General features: G+C 41.2%; 1 protein-coding gene across 2 annotated transcripts in view; it reads right to left on the bottom strand.

The window, feature by feature from the left end:
• HRH2 (histamine receptor H2) overlaps nucleotides 1–11326 on the bottom strand; it is a 126456-nt gene extending 115130 nt beyond the window's left edge. For both annotated transcript variants that reach the window (XR_014473381.1, XM_083182052.1), the window contains exon 1: nucleotides 11120–11326. The gene's annotated coding sequence lies outside the window, so the exon portion shown is untranslated. The remainder of the gene's footprint in view (nucleotides 1–11119) is intronic.
• Nucleotides 11327–16841: the final 5515 nt, after the last annotated feature.

The following is a 16841-nucleotide window of genomic DNA, read 5'->3' as shown; positions in this document are numbered from 1 at the left end:
AGCTGAAGGGCCATAGTTTGGACATGCTTGCTCAGGAGGGACTTTCACTGAGTATATGAGCCACCCTATGTGGTGTTATGTGACTAACGGACACTACTGTGTTGTGTAATCTAACTAATGGACACTACTACAGTATGTGCATTTTTTTCTGCTGCTCTGTCACTTAGTTTAACCAGTCAGTTTGCTGCAGCCTTTGGCCAATATTGATTAAAACAATATTTTGAGCTGTGAGGTGGACAAAATTGACTGAAAATGACTGGAAATGTATCTTATTGAGATTAATAATACAATATGTGTAGAAAAAAAGGACCGGTTTATGTGATTTTAGATGTTTTAGCAATTTGGGGGAAAAAACAAAACAAAAACAAATTCTGAGGACAAATTAGAAACAAAATCAGAACACAGGGGTCAGGGCACATCTGTAATTATTTCAATGATTTATTCATTATACTGCATACCTATTGTTACTAATCAACAAGGCAATTTGCTCCAATGCAATTAAGATCTCTTTCAAATTGTAGAGTATATTCATATTTATTTATTTTTATTTATAAACAGTTTTTCATATAACACAACATATTCCAATGTACATTACATTTGAAACAACTGTAATAGAACAAAACTGGGTAATAGCAGAGGCTCCGCTTGTAAGGTTACAATCTGTAGGGAAATAGGCAGTTAAAATAAGGGTAGGTGCTACTTCCTGCATTTGATATGGTGACACAGCAATGTTGGCCAAGGTCAGGAGGATTTGAAAGTGAAGAAAGCAAATATGTGAGTTTTCATGTGTTCTGTACAGAGGGGATGTAATCAGATAAGGAGGTATTAAAGGTTATGTGGGTGGTATAGGAATTAGATAAGCTTGTATGAAGAGCAGAATTTTCAGAGAATGTTTAAAGGAGATCATTCCACAGAAAGTACTGTCATTTTGAGTTGGAGCGAGTTATGTGTGTGGATGAGAGATGCATATCTTGTGCACAGTAGAGAGGTCTGGTTGGGATATTTTGATTTGGGACAGATAGTTGTAACGAAGGACAGTTCAGAGTCAATAATGACACTTAGGCAATGAGCTTGATGTGTAGGGTCGAATGTTAAGTTATCAACAATCACAGAGATATCAGATTGGTAAATATTATTTTTGGAAATATTACAATTAAGGTGGAGAGATGACATTTAAGATGAAATGGCAGAAATACATTCAGTGACACGGATCAATACAGATGGTGAATAATAAAATTTTGACCCTAACTCTCTCTCTAACTACTTTCCTATATCTCAGTTCCCATGCCCCTTCAAGCTACTCAAGAGACTATTCTGCTCTCCTCACAACCTTTTTTAAATCACACCCTATTAGACCCACTTCAGTCAGGCTTTCATTCCAAATACTCCACTGAGATAGCACTGACTAAAGTGGTGAATAATCTGGGCACTGCTAAGTCTAAAGGCCACTACTCACTACTCATTCTTCTAGATCTTTCTGCTGCATTTGACACTGTTGATCACACTCTTCTCATACAAACACTGCACTCCCTAGGTCCTAATGATAAAGCCCTTTCCTAGTTCTCATCTTACCTATCAATTGCTCTTTCAGTGTTCGCTTCTCTGACTCTACCTCTTCTTCACAACCTGTCAGTTGGAGTTCTGCAAGTCTCAGTTTTAGGTTCTTTGCTTTTCTCAATCTATTCCTCATCTCTTGGCAAACTAATCAGCTCTTTCGGATTTCAGTATCACTTGCGGACTATACTCAAACCTATCTATCAACCCCAGAGTTGTCACCAGTGCTTTTGAGTCTCTGAATGCCTCTCTGCCATCTCATCTTGGATGTCTTCTCATCACCTCAATCTCAATATTTCCAAAATTATATTTCCACCAGCCAAGAACAGTTACCATCCTGATATCTCCATAACTGTTGACAACTCAACAATCTACTCTACCCCACAAGCTCATTGCCTAGGGGTCATCCTCAACTCTGAACTGTCCTTTGTTCCTCACATTCAATCTGGCTCCAAATTACATGTATTTAAAAAAAAAATCCAAAATATGACCCTTGCACAAGACACTACTAAATCTTTTATCTATGCACTCATCCAAGCACCGCATTAACTATCGCAAAATGTTCCTAACTGGTCTTCCCAAGAACAGACTCTTGCCACTGCAATCCATTTTAAATGCTGCTGTTAGGCTGATCTTCCTAGCAAGATGCTCATCGTCTGCTGATCCGCTCTCCAAGTCCCTCTATTGGTTGCCTGTATTTTATTGTATTCCCATTCCCTATTAAATGACTTTCTTTGAGCTGCTCCCACCCTATGGAATACCCTTCCAAACACAATAGGACACTCCACTAGCTTCCAAACTTTCAAGCGTTCCCTGAAAACTCACCTCTTCAGGCAAGTCTATCATATTTGTTCCACACGCATAACCCTCTGAGGCACTTATGTATTATATAGTTATTCTTCTGGACCTGCAACTTGGTGGGACTGCTATGCTAAGGCCCTGTAGATTGTAAGCTTGCAGCAGGGCCCTCCTACCTCCAAGTCTGTCTGTTGTTACCCAATTTGTTTTATCTCTGTTTACAATTGAAAAGTGCAATGGAATCTGTTGTGCTACAAAAGAAACTGTAAATAAATAAATAAATCTGGGTAGGATAGGTAGATTTGAGTATCATCCACAATTAGAGGACACTAAAATCTGAAAGAGCTGATTAGTTTGCGAAGACTGATGGTATACAGTATATTAATAAAAGCAAAGGAGCAAAGAAGGATCTTTGCAGTACTCCAATTGACAGAGGCAGGGCCATAACTAGGGGGGAGCTAGGGGGTCACGCGCACCGGGCGCTGGATAGGGGGGGGCGCGCCTGAGGAACCTTGCAGTGGAGGTCCCACTGTTCTCCTCAAGAACCGGAAGCCGCCGGACCAGAGTGTCAGTTTGCCATACTACCCCTCCCGCATTCCCTGCGGTGGTAGCAGCACCGTAGTATGGGCTGAGCAGCCAGCATCAGTCTTCTCATTGCGCCCTTGCTCCGAGCGCTTGTTGCCCGACACTGGCAGGGGCTTGCAGAAGGTGCCCCTTCCTATCCGCCTGCCCTGGCTGCAGCAACATGGAACCGGCAGGTCAGGAGAGCTGCCCGCACATCACAGCGCACAGCTCCCGTGCCTGATCGCAGTGAGAGCAGGGCTCATCTGTCACAGCTCACCCTGTCAGCACTCAGCACCAGTCATTTTCCCTATCCATCTGTTGTTGACAACAGACAAATGCCGCTTCCCCCCCTTGCTGCTCTATGCCGGGAGCCTGAGGGAAATGCTGCCATCGGGACAGGATGCAGACCCTGCGCGGGAGTGTGGCCACACAGTGTCCAGGGTGCTGGAGGCTATCCCACTTTGCAAACTGGACGGTGAGTGCATTGTTGTGGGTTTGTTTTTTTTTTTTTTCGGGGGGTGGGGGGCACCAAGTGACTGCCTAGCCCCGGGCACCGAAGAACCTAGTTTCGACCCTGACAGAGGTATCTAAGAGTAGGTGGAGTCTTAGTAATGAACACTGAAAGAGGTATTGGTTAGGTAGGATGTGAATGAAGAAAGGGCTTTTCACAGAAGACTCAAGGATTGTAGTAGTTTTATGAGAGAAAAGTGGTCTACAGTGTCAAAACAGCAGAGAGATCTAGGAGAATAATTCACTACCTTACTCATGCCTGTCTCTGTGGTGTGTTGGGCACAAAAGCCTGACTGAAGTGGGTCCAATAAGTTGTGTGACATACTGTAAGACAGTGTGGGGGTTGAGTGAGGTAAGTATAACTAGCAGCTTAGAGGGATGTGGGAAGGTAATTTGAGGGGTTTATGAGTTTATTTTTTTTTAGAATGGGAGAAATCACTGTGTGTTTGAACAGGGATGGAATGATACCAGTTGCTAGAGAGAGATTACAGACTATTACATACAATAGTTACAGTTGGGATGGCCAAGGATACAGAGCTATTCTGATTTGTGAGGGTATGCGGTCAAGATGTCAGTAGCAGAGTCAGAGGAAGAGCAGAGTGTAGATATTTCAACTTCATTTGTGGGATCAAATGGAGAGAAGGTGCCAGAGGGTTCAGGGAAGGAATTGAGCAGGTATATCGTCCCTGGGTTGACAAAATCTATGTCAACAGTCACAAGGTCGACAGTGACTAGGTTGACACCTGGAACTGTCCAACATACTATAGGTCGACACACATTTTTCACATTTCATGATGGTGGAGATGTTTTGATTCCCCAGGTGGGTTATAGATGCAGTAGCAGCAACACAAATAGAGAAAGTGGTGTAAATCCTAATAAAATGTATATCGAGTTATGCAAATGTGAGTGGTTGAACCAGTGGTAGAACTGTGTAATAGTATGTGAAAAATTAAGACAGTATAATTTCACAGAGAGTACATATAGTCATATTGGTTCTTATTATTGATCTGTAAGATAACATATGCTGTATATTGGGATGTGACATTGATGAGGATACAAGTCCCTGAATCCTGACTGCCACTACCCCGATCGTAAATAATCAAGGTGGGCAAGCATTATGTGGGGGTAAGTTGAAGCAATAGCAGGGGACAGGGTAAGGTTGCATGGTGGAGGGAGAAAGGTTAGGTGGAGGGAGGTTAAAGTTAGGCACTTGGAAGGAGTGTTAGGCTGTGGGTAGGAGGGTTATGTTTACTAAGCAGGGTAAGAGGCTTATGGTTAGGGCAAGTGGGGAGGAAAAGGCTTTCAGGGGCGGAGCTGGGTTAAGTTGTAGGAAAGGATGGGCATCTTGTTTACCGGTCATCTAAATGTATTCCTATAACCACAATATCAGGAATACCAGGAAAACATAACTTATTAAAGACTTTTTTTAATGGTACCATATATATACTCGAGTATAAGCCTACCTTTTCAGAACATTTTTTATGCTGAAAAAGCCCCCCTCGGCTTATACTCGAGTGAGGGTCCCACTTGAGTCAATAAGTTTTCCTAGTTTTTTGTTGTAAAATTAGGTGCCTCGGCTTATATTCGGGTCGACTTATACTCGAGTATATACAGTAATTTACCAAAGAAAATATTTAATTAAAATGAACTTCTCTCAATATATGCCTATGTTCTGGGAAATACAGAGTAGATTTTTTTGACACACTACTGTTTCCCATTAATGTACTCTAGAGGAAACACAATATCATTTATTACTACAGATAGATGTGGTCAAGTTGCTGTGTAGAAAACACTTAAAGATTCTTCAGTATATTCCGTAGGGGTTACTCTGAGATTTTATCAACATTGGGATAGATTAGTTTACATTTAAAGATAAAGCAGAATGTGTTTAGCTTGTGTTTTATATGGTAATAAATGTACCTCAATTGTTTTCTAGCTTTTTATGGGTTGTGTTTTCTGGTTTATTGCTCTCATAGCTCTCATTGAAAAAAAATAGTTTATACAATACATACTATTTCAGGAATAGGTTAGGATATCTAAAATATGTTTCATAGTCATTTAAATGTGGATATTTCTAAAATACACTGCAACACAGTTGTTTTTTAAATAGAGGCTGTACAGGTGTGCGGAAGTTTGGGATTCACATTTAGGTATTATCGTTTCCTTAACTGATTGCATGGGTGAATGGTGAACAATAAGGGATTCTGCAAGAGCGGTTGCATGACTACCACAAATACAATAAATACATGTAGATCGATACAATTGATAAATCATTATTTCCATCCGGAAAAATAAAAATCTAATGACATCTAATGATATTTTTAATAAAGTAATTGGGCTGATTGCATCAATGTAATGCTGCCCATACACGGTCCGTTTAACGGATCCGTTTGGGACTTAAATAGCACGCATCGCATCGCAAGCCTTGTGCATGGTGTGCATGCAATGCGATCCGATGCGATGTGTAGCTAGTACAAAAAGTATGTGCAGCACATACTTTTTGTACCGTACTATGTGATGCGCGGTAGCGTGCATCGCATAGTACAGAACGGAGGCGGTCCACAACGGACCGTGTATGGGCAGCTTTAGGTACACTCTTGAACAATGTAACTGCGTATAAACCCGGTCGTTAACTTTGAAGAGCCCACAATATTGCACATGCACACTAATAATCATCATTCCTACTCAAACGTGAGGTAAGAGATTTGGCGAGTTTTTTTTTTTTTAAAGCCCTAGGCAAGATAAAATGGAGAGTGAAAAACAACCAACCAATCAGCTCCGTCCTGACCTTTTTCAACCAGAGTCTGTGACATAGATGTTAGGAGCTGATTGGTTGGCTGTTTATCACACTCCATTTTATCATTTTTGAAGTTTAGTGCATCTAGCCTGCAATCAAAATTGGGCAAAATCAACCTCATTTTGCAGTGTAAATGATTGCCGCTTTAAAAAAAAAAAAAAAAAAAAAAACTTGAGTATTCTTACCAAATCTTTCACTTTTTGAATCTCACAGCCTTTTACATTCCCCCTGTGATGTCTATATATAGCAGACCAATCTAGTCTACATATACACTGTCATCAATTGCCACTGTACTTTATTAACAATCTATACAATATTTCATTTATATTGCATCTGCTGTGCAGCATGGCCAATACAATATCTATACTGTATGTAGTAGACTTCTTTGAAAGATGACTTATATGTACACACAAAAAGATGGTCAGGATGCCATGTCAATAATGACTCTACAAATAATACATAATCCAGGGTTCCCCTCCGTTCCTACTTATCCTATTGTTTTTCGTTCGTCCACCCACCTATTTTTAGTATGTTAACTCTTATGAGTAGGGTCCTCCTTCCTCACGTACTCACCCTACCTCTTTACCTCACCTGTGCTCCTGTCCTGTTCTTCCCTTCCTCTACTTCATCTTCAGTCTCCTCGACAATTTTGACACCTACTTCTGAACTGATGCTGATTTTAGTTCTACCAGCTATACCCCTATTTATGCTGTATTTTATCAACACACCCTCTACGTTACCTTGTAATTTGTTTTTTGTTTGCTATGTACGGCGCTGCGGACACTTTGCGGCGCCTTATAAATAAACGTACTACTACTACTACTTGTGGTTACCAAACATATGTGCCTAGGTACTCAGGGGTGGTGCACGGTTCTTGCAGGGATGCCTCGTGTTGGTGGTCCAGGACCAAATCACATTATTTATGGTCAATGTGATATATTTCCTAATAAATCGTAGAATCATAGAACTTAATGGCAGATAAGAACCACTTGACCCATCTAGTCTGCCACTCTAAATCATTAATAAACATTTATCTTAGGGGTGCTCTGAAAAAGTGATGTGATTCAAGAACATTTGGGAACCAGTGATCTAGCACGTACCCAGAATTAGAATGCAGGGCATGATACGTATGGGGTATGCCTCATCTTACCCAAGACTGTGGACATTTGTGGCTTGTTTGCTGTGTCTACTGTGTCTGCAGGTGTGCTCGTGCACTGCCTACTGTGACAGGTGACATGAGGAGGGACACATCTGTAATTTATTTGGAAATTGTGCAAATCTTGTACATGTTTAGTCACTTGTTACAAAATGTATATCAAACTGTACACTTAATGAAACTTGGAAAATACTTTATAATATTTAAAAAGCACTAATGGTGTATGTGCAATTACATTCTAATTTGTGAATTTTTTATTTTATAATAAGAAATATATTACAGCAGGCATGAGTGTAAAGCCAGTCAACGCCATGTGACAGTGACACAAGCAACACATCGACATGGAAAAGGTATACATATATCACTAATCAGAGTCAGCAGATCATTTCTGCACAACCAATGGTTTCATGTGAGACCGATTTGACCACCTTGACTTAATTTATTGTAGCAAGTTAAAAAGCATAGTTGAGATTGTGTTAGCTATATCCAGCAATATGGACCAACAAAGCCAAACAGACTACTCTGGATTCCTGTTGGGCTAAACACATATACAAATGTGCGTTTTTTTAGCCACATAAGCCTTTTACATTAACCTTTACATTTATGATGCTGGTAAATGTAGGAGCAGTGGGATTAGATTTTCACTAGGGCCCATAGAGGAGCCATGTGACAAATAAAACTGTAGTTATACTTAGGCTGTATCCACATGCAACTGTGCTCATGTCATACCTAATAGTCCAGTTTGGTAGACTGCATGCTTAGAGACATAAAGGAAGTGGTGCAGAGAGGATGGGAGGGAATACTTATTATCTGTACTACTATGTGTGACATAGGGTGAGATGTACAATCCCAAAAATGTGGTCTTTATTGCAAAAGACCGAGGTTTGACCGCATTTTTGGTATTGTACATCTCGCCCATAGTAGGTGGTAGCACACATCATTATTGTGGTAGCACTGGCACTGCAGCCCACTCAGTGGGGCTGCAATGTGCGGATATGCACCAAGCCCCAGATAACAAAACTTTCTGAAACAAGTGCCCCTGAGTCAATGGCATTAATAGGTGGCAGTGGCAATAGAAGCCCATATGTTTCTTACCCTAGATTTCCCCAAAACGGGATACAAAGGATCCTTTCTGTTCTGCGGTGCCTTGTTCATGTGTTGGCGAAGGTCAAGCCTGTTCAATAATAATCCTAGGTCATGTAACCAGAAGTCCTCTCTTCGCAAGGGCAGTCTTATCAGAAGAGCTGCCTCTAACATACAGTAATTATTAACACACGCCAGTATGCATGCAGTAAGGGACAGGATGTATTGCATTAAATATGAGATACATGATACATCTCACCCATGGTCATTAATCAAGGTAAAAATGGCAAACCACAGAGTTCCAATATGAGCAATCATGCCATGCCTTGTATTACATATTGTTATGTTAATCAGTGACTGTATACCAATTCCAATAGATCAAAAGTAATTATTTAGTGTACCTGGTCCACAGTGAGCAACTGTATAATTGGCTCACAGTTGCTCACTAAGAGGTGCAACCTGTGACGGAATACCTAAGTCATGCCAAGTGTCTATAGCCATATGGTGGAAAAACGCTTTGAGAATTATGACACATGTGTAAAGATGGAGACATTCTCATCTGACCGGCTCCCGGGGCACCAATCACCATCCGCCGAATGGTGTGTGCTCACGTCGGAGAAGCTTGCGCACCCCATTCTCGCCACATTCGCCGGCTCACCATCCACCAGATACCAGTGGATAGCAGTCTGGTGGAAACAAAGAGGATGGCCCCACCTGTACATTATTTATAAGTGTTACTACCAGGGGAGGCTCCAGAGTTGGGTCTGCAGCACTGTTCAAAATTGAAATAGAGCGGCACAGCAACTGCCACCAACTGCCATTTCAATCTGACTCACTGACAGTTGGTGTCATTGGTTACAACTGTCTCTTATTAAAAAGACCTCTTCATTTGTTTTCAGTTATGAAAAGAGAACTTGTTCAATGCAGTGGTACTGTATTTATCCTTTGGAGATTGTATTTGACAAGATCCCTCTTTGACCTCCCCTAGAATAGAATACATTTACTACTCTTCTTTTAGTAAATGCATCTTTTTTATTGTTTTAGGGCCACTGAAGCTCAACTCCTTTATAGAACGATGTTTGTATATGTATATCGTGAATGAGGTCCACTCCACAAATGGACACCTACCTTATAGTATGCTACTTATTCTTTACTTAGACACAAGGCTGTAGAATGATCACCATTATATATCCTATCAGGTGTAGACACTTCTCAATTTTGCAATTTCAAGACATTGAACTGAAATATTTCCATCAAGTACTACAAGAAATAATGTACTAAAACACTTGCTCAGCATTCCACATTTCATTACATATAAATATTATTTTATATATATATATATATATATATATATATATATATATATATATATAGCAACGATATGCCGGCACTCGGGTTGGTAAATCAACGGGAGGGTGCCTTCCCAAACAAATAATGCAGAGTCCAGTGGGGGAGGGGCGGCACTCCAAAAGAAATAATCACGCAATCAGGCAGTCATGGAATAGAAGAAAACGTGTATTCTAGCGCCAAGCGCTTTCGGGGAATCACCCCGTCCTCAGGGCATCAATACACAGTGTATTGATGCCCTGAGGACGGGGTGATTCCCCGAAAGCGCTTGGCGCTAGAATACACGTTTTCTTCTATTCCATGACTGCCTGATTGCGTGATTATTTCTTTTGGAGTGCCGCCCCTCCCCCACTGGACTATATATATACATATATATATATATATATATATATATATATATATATATATATATATTTTTTTTTTTATGGTTTTCAAACACAAAACTAAAGTTGTACTTTGAAAAACCGCAGAGGTGGTTTCACTGACATCAAGAGAGACCTGACTGGAATCCACTTGATGTCACGCTTGACAACGTCACTGTTCCATAATGATTAGCTTGTTTGCTCTACTAAACTGTTGTTAATGCCACAATCCATTAAATGGAATTGAACAAACATCACACTTACAGTACTTCTACGCTTCGGTTTAATGGAATGAAATAGATAGGTTATATAATATGAGGTACAGCTGTAAATCAGTCATCTGTTTTGGCTCTGTGCACAACTGGCATCATTCACTTTCTGATAAAGAAATACAGGTCATAAAGTCATTTCAGAACAATAAAGTCTGCTATAAATATAAACGTAAAAAGAAAAACAAATGTCGCTTTATTCCTTTTGATCTTATATGTATACAAATGCAGCTGCACTGTTTGACAGATGTACTGTTGGCAACGGGAAATTTTTGTGAAAACCAAATATTACCTTCTAGCACTACAGTACAATACAGGGAATCAAGACAAGATTACTAGCGCTGTAGTTATTTAAGTGTGTATATATATATATTCAGAATATGTGAATATATGTGTCTGTGTGTGCAAATATATATATATATATATATATATATATATATATATCATATTCACACATACATACTGTATATATAGTTTTACTACACTTATGGGAAAAGTGTAGAAGTATGGTTTGCAGACTGATATTTAACTCTTGAAAGCAAATATTCTAAAATTGGAATGTGTTCGTCTCGCTTTATACTAATTAAAACATAGCAGAACAATTAGAATTGATTTGGGGGCATCCAGTGTGATAATGTTGAAACAACATAGAAATAGATTGAAGAGACAAAGTTCTTACCTTGACAGTAAGTATGCAGTGGAGCATGCAGATTGCTTTAGAAACCGCTCCTGGTGTTAAAATTCCCAATTCTTTTCCCCACGATCTCCTCGAAAAAATGGCACATCCAAGCTATAATCTTGTCAGTTCGCCCAGAAGGAGTGCACAGCTCCAGCAGTCCTCACTGCAGCTCCTGCTTTTACACAGACATGCAAGCCCCGCTCTGAATATAGAGTGACTCACACAGGCAGAAAAGAGAGGTGGGAGGGATCATTATGCTCTGTAATCTTACAGGCAAACTATTATTCGGAATGGCAACCCCCTAAATAAGTGTTTCTTTATTTGGTAATTTTGTGCATTACATGGCTTAACATGTACTGTGCATTGTAATAACCACAACAACAACAACAATATTGATAATAAAAATAATAATCATCATTATTATCACAATTTGTATTAACCAAGGACAGCAAGACAGGAGATACTGCTTATAAAACAAATATTAAAAATGGTAAAACTGATGACCAACACATACTTCCCAACTGTCCCGTTTCCCGCGGGAACATCCCAGGTTTTGGGGACGTTCCCGCATCCCTCATGGCACCGGCATTGTCCCGTGTCGGGGGAGGCAGTTCTCCCCTGTCATCTGGTGAATAGACGGTGTGCGCAGAGCCGCTGGTCAGGCCCCCACAGCAGTGAAAACCGGGACATGGCCTCGCGGGGATTATGCGATTTGCAGGCCATGAAGCTATGCCCCCTAATTTCGGGCACTCGCAGAAGCCATTCGCAGCTGCCCTGTTTCCCTTATTCAAGAAGTTGAGAGGTATGCCAACATAGTTGAGAGTTGTTTCATAAAACTAAAACGCACAAATGTTGGCACACGTGTGCTTTGGAGAATTTTCCAATCAAATTAAAAATGCATATTGGCGGTACACGCAGCGGTGGTTTGGGAATTGTCAGGTATTTGCGATGTGAGAGAAGTATATGAAAAACTGGGGTGACTTTCCTGGACCCCCCAAGATTGTTTGCAGAATCATATAGAAGGATGTTAGCAAATTCATAGAGGTATTTAAATTATGTTATACTGTATGGCTGATTTGTGAATTTACTTAAAATAATTTAAACATCATAAAAAAACTTTTCATTAACTTTGTAAAAAAAAAAATGTAGGAAAAACATGATTTTGGGGTACTTTGAGGTGACTAAAAATAGAAACAAAAATATATAGATTTAAAAAAAAAAAATTAAATACTCTAATAGTATTTGGGATGCAACGAAATAATTGATTTTGGGGCAATTTGAGACAATCTTTTTTTTAACTATCCACAAATAAGAATATGTAAATATTGGACTCATTAAGCTACCTGTATTTGAAAACGTACAATTGCCTAACAAGGGGTTCTTTATGGTGTCCCTACATTGTAACCTCAGTATCAGGATTCCAGCACCATCTCTCAATATTAACCATCCTCAGATGTGGCTGTGCTTGATAATATCGACAGAATTTGCAATGCGATGATTGATTACATCGCATGGAAATATCAATTATCATAATCAGGGTCAGAGCTTGCAAAAAAAGCTCTGTCCATTTGATGCAAGTCCACAGCCATATCGGGGTATCTTTCACAAAAGTACTAAGCTTGAAAAGTGATAAAATGGACATGTAGGAGCTCATTGGTTGGTGGTTTAGTACATTTCACCCTCATGGCGAGATGTACTAAGCCATGAAAAGTTATAAAGTGTAAAGTTATAAACCATCAACGAATCAGCTCCTAACTTTCATTTTTCAAACACTGCTGGGGACATGGCAGGTAGGAGCTGATTGGCTGGCTGTTTATTACTCTCCATTTTATCACTTTTCAAGCTTGGTACATCTGGCTCTTAGTGAGGTGCAAATGAATTAATAGGAGATTTCCTTGCTAATTGGATTCCAAAATAATTTTACCTACATGCTTGTTGCTGTGGGTTTCTATTCTTGTAGTCAGGGGGTTACATGCTCGCTGCCATGGGTTGCAGGCACTGTAGAGACAGGGGGAGATGCTGAGCAGAGACAGGGGGAGATATGCTGGCAGAAAGATAGGTAGATATGCTGGGCAGAGATGGGTAGATATGCTGGGCAGAGAGGGGGGGGGATGATGGGCAGAGAAAGGGGGGAAAGATGATGGGCAGAGAAAGGGGGGAGATATGATGGGCAGGGAGAGGGTGACAGATGCTGGGCAGGGAGAGAAGTGATACACTGGGCAGAGAAAAGGGGGGAGATATACTGGGAAGGGAAGGGGGGGCAGATGATGGGCATGGAGAGGGGTGACAAATACTGGGCAGGGACAGGGGAGACAAATGCTGCGCAGGGAGGGGGGGGACATATACTGGGCAGGGAGAGGGGGGACAGATACTGGGCTGGGGGAGGGGGGCAGATACTGGGCAGGGAGAGGGGGTACAGATTCTGGGCAGGGAGAGGGGGGCAGATACTTGGCAGGGAGATGGGGGACAGATGCTGAGAGAGGGGGGGGACAGATACTGGACAGGGAGAGGGGGGACAGATGCTGAGAGAGAGAGAGATGTTGCAGGTAGAGTCACTCACAAGCAGGTCGGAAGCCGAGGAAGGTACAGGCAGGGACTTCCCCTGCTGCTCTCAACACAGACGGACGCTCTCTCTACTAGCTAATACAGCAGCAGCAGAAGCGTCTCCGTGATCTGTCACAGTGTTATTCTGCCATCAGCAGGTGTATATGCTTTGCCGCCATCTCTTCTGCTTCCGCCGCCGCTGCTCTACACTGACAGGTGCAGCAGCGACCAGAACCAGCCACAGCCCTCCACTCCCACAGGTCACTGCACCATGACCCTGTGCCCCCATGGCACTGGCTCCCCCCCCCCCCCCCCCCCGCCACCGCTAGGGCTGCGGAGCCCTAGCTACACCACTGGGACTGACCCCATAATGTCATTTTACTATTTATTTTTTTGTTGAAACACTTGATCTACTGTATATACTGTAAATCAACACAAATTAATCGGGATTTTGAACTTTAGTTATATTTTAGTATACTGTATTTTTTTCTCACTCATCACATTTCTATACCTTAGTTAAAACTTTATTGTAGACTGCATTGCTACTACAGTACTTTAATGTACAGTAGTCACCCCCAATGACACAAAAGGGTTCAAAATCCTGCTGTTCAGTTACAAAAATATAATGAGTTGTGCATACATCTTTGCCTTTAGAGACCAAAGGACCTGCCTAGTATGGTTCAGTATGCATTAGTGTTTGTATTTGCCACTATTCTATACATAACACACACACAGTTTTGTAGCTAGATCCGTGAGGCCAGGTGTGCAAAGTAGCACAGGTGTTTCAACAATTCCAGTATGAACAAAGGAGGGCGAATGCTAACATTTAGGTGGAAAACCATTTTATTCATAATAACGTACATGTATTTTCTGTACTTGGAATTCTATAGTAATGATAAGTACTGTATACTCCATTATATATATATATATATATATATATATATATATATATATATATATATATATATATATATATATATATTGTGTGCATGCTCCTGGTTACTGGATACCCTGCAACCAGATTCTGCTTACCTTGTGCATACCTCCCAACTTGTGCTTCTCAGAATCGGGACCAGACGCTCCTGAGATGTGGCTGTCGTGAAAAGAGGAGAGCTGGGTCTAACATCAGATAGAAGGGGCATGGCCTAGACCTCTGTTTTTGTCTGTTGACATTGCGAGCAGCTGACATCCGGCAGTATCACCCGCCCACTCAGCTCCCGGCCGCCCTTCATATTCACTTACCAGTGCCAGGTGGGCAATGCTGCCATGAGCCGAGTGGGTGGGCTGTTTCTCCTGGATCCAGGCAGGATGCGAGAGAATGGAGCAGGCGGGCAAGCATTTTTAATTTTTAGGAAGCCAATCCTGGGATACCGGTAATCCTGGGATTGAGCATTTTTAAATTCCGAATCCCAGCTTCCCTAGTTGGTGCTAACCGAGCAGTGGAGTGTATTGATCAAGGGTAGCACAGCCATTCTCAATATTACAATGGTCACCAGCTGATGACTTGGATGTGATTGTAGTAATGTGAAAGGTCTTTGTCACTCATAGTAGTATTGGTGGTGGCCAATTGGTAAGGGAATAAAGCATCATCAGCCAAGGAGTCGAAGCGCTCTCCAAAACATAGACAACTAACAAATAGCACTACAGCTCTCAATGCAGCCACTGATACAAAGGGTGCAATGGAAAGGTTTAGCATACGCTGATACCTTTACCCATTAGCATGGGCATATAGCAAGTCTAGCCCAGGTTGCCTGAAAAAAAAACAATGAAGGAGGTGAGTCCAGAGCCCAAGAATGAGGTGTGGAGTGAGAGCGCAAGAGGGGGGAGGGCCCTGCTCATAGAGCTGGATGCATTATGTATCATATAGAAATTGTCTCAAAAGCAACATAAATGCATGCGAGGAAACAAAAAACACCAAAAACTGTTTTGTTGAATTTGTATTACAACACTGCAGTTAATGTCCTAATCCTCAATTGGTCTAGTTTAAAACAATTTATATCACTGATGTGCTTTTGGCTGCATTAGATCACCATTGAGCAGCCCTCAGCCATATGAGAAAGCCTAAATTTACTCAAAATGAAAGCCCGAACTTTGCAGCCGGGGCTTTTGCCCTGCTGTGGTTGGGTAGGGTAAGTGGAACAAGAATTGCATAAGCATTAACTTTTGCCGGTCCGTCGGACTAGTAGGTAATAATAATTGATGTAACAAGTTTTATAGATGTGCTCTTCTCTTGCTGCTTGGAGAATATGTAGATGATTATTTTGTTATTATCGAATCACCAAGCAGACATAGAGCTAGATGGATCAAGCACCAAAAAGTTATCAAATGTGGAGTGATAAAGAAGCAGCCATTCAGCTCCTACCTGTCATTTTACAGGCTGCTTTTGAAAAATGACAGGCATGAGCTGATTGGCTGCTTATTTATCACTCTCCATTTTATAACTTTTTGAAGCTTGATACATCTGGCACTTAGCCACAAAGAAGTGTCCTATGATTTTCATGTTGCAAAATGTACAAATGTACAGATTTCCCTCAACATAGCAGTTGAAGGAAGAAACAAGTACAGTATGTACCATAACTAAGAAAGCCTGTATTGGATTGGGAAATCATTTAGATGTCAGTGAATACTATATGTATGTAAGCATGTCTACAAACAAGTAACTACCCCTTGTCAACTGTAAACTTTTCTTGCCAACAGCAAAACAAATTAGATGTGGGGAAAAAAAAGGTTCTTCCAAAGTATTTAGGAAACATCAAACGTCAAGTATTGCATTTCATCCAATGTAATGAGGATTTATTTTGAGGTAAATGTGATTTTAATTTGTACATCAATAAAAATGAAAGACCATGCTTCCACAATCACCAACACCTTCCCATTTTCCCTCTCCTCTGGGGCTAATGAGTATATCTGTGCATAGCCTGCCCTCAACCACCCTGTAGAGATGTGTCCACATACAGTACATCTATCCTCTGTGCGCTACAAGTCGCATTACACATAAAGGCCCTCATTCTAGTTTCTTCGCCCGCCCCCACCCCGAGTTTGCACGGGGTACTGATGTTTGTGCCCTGCCCATGCGCATAATAGGTTATGCACATGGGCATCCCAATGTAAACAATTGGCGTTTCCAAGTAAATCGGTCAATGACGCAGCGTGCCAGGGGTGGGCGACTGACATCACA

Source organism: Crinia signifera, chromosome 4 (assembly GCF_055691185.1).
Source record: "Crinia signifera chromosome 4, ASM5569118v1, whole genome shotgun sequence".
Lineage (NCBI taxonomy): Eukaryota > Metazoa > Chordata > Amphibia > Anura > Myobatrachidae > Crinia > Crinia signifera.
This window is presented reverse-complemented; position numbering and strand designations above follow the sequence as displayed.